We start from the raw sequence: 786 nt of genomic DNA on the forward strand, positions 1-786 counted from the left end.
TTAGAGAAAGAAACCCAGCTGTTTCTTGCAATACATAACCAATACATACACCTAAAGCAAAATTTTTCAGGGGCCCTAAAAAATAGTATTGTGGATCCTCAATTTACCATCTTGTTGCGTGAGCTCCCCATCCCTATCAAATCTTATATGGACCCTCAAGGAGCCATGTGTATTTCTGTTAGATCAGAAATTTTGTCCAGTGCCTCAAGTTCTATCTCCAACTTTATTCCAATCCAATTTTATTTTCAGAATCTTTTTTTATTTCTGGCGCGGTGCTAGTGTATTTCCAAGCCACTTTATTTCACCAACCACCAGAAACCTAGTTCTGGTGGTATGTATAGGATTTTTACTCGGATCATTCACTGCCTCAGATAAATCAGTATCCATGCAAAAATCTTCAGTTCTTTGTAGGACAGTGGAATGCTTCCGGACTACGGTTTCCAAGTGTAAAATAACTTGGATGTATCCGAATTTACGGGCATGTTACACAAAACTGATGTCTGACCAAATACTTTATAAACAGATTACACTTTGATCTGAAAGTATATGCTCTAATTTCTGTATTCTCATCGATAAATAGCTGTACAGAATTGTTTACGTTTCCATTTGGCCAAAAAGGTGTTGAGATATATTAAGCGTAATTTTTCTCTGATTATATCTGTTGAGGTGCTTCTCTGCTTCTTTTAAATGTTCATGTTTATTGCGTAGTGAGATGAAGTCTAAAATGTTCGTGAAATATATTTCTTGTTACAATTATTAATAAGTTCGTCAAGACGGCGAGCTGGC

This window comes from Octopus bimaculoides, chromosome 20, assembly GCF_001194135.2.
Source record: "Octopus bimaculoides isolate UCB-OBI-ISO-001 chromosome 20, ASM119413v2, whole genome shotgun sequence".
Taxonomy (NCBI): domain Eukaryota; kingdom Metazoa; phylum Mollusca; class Cephalopoda; order Octopoda; family Octopodidae; genus Octopus; species Octopus bimaculoides.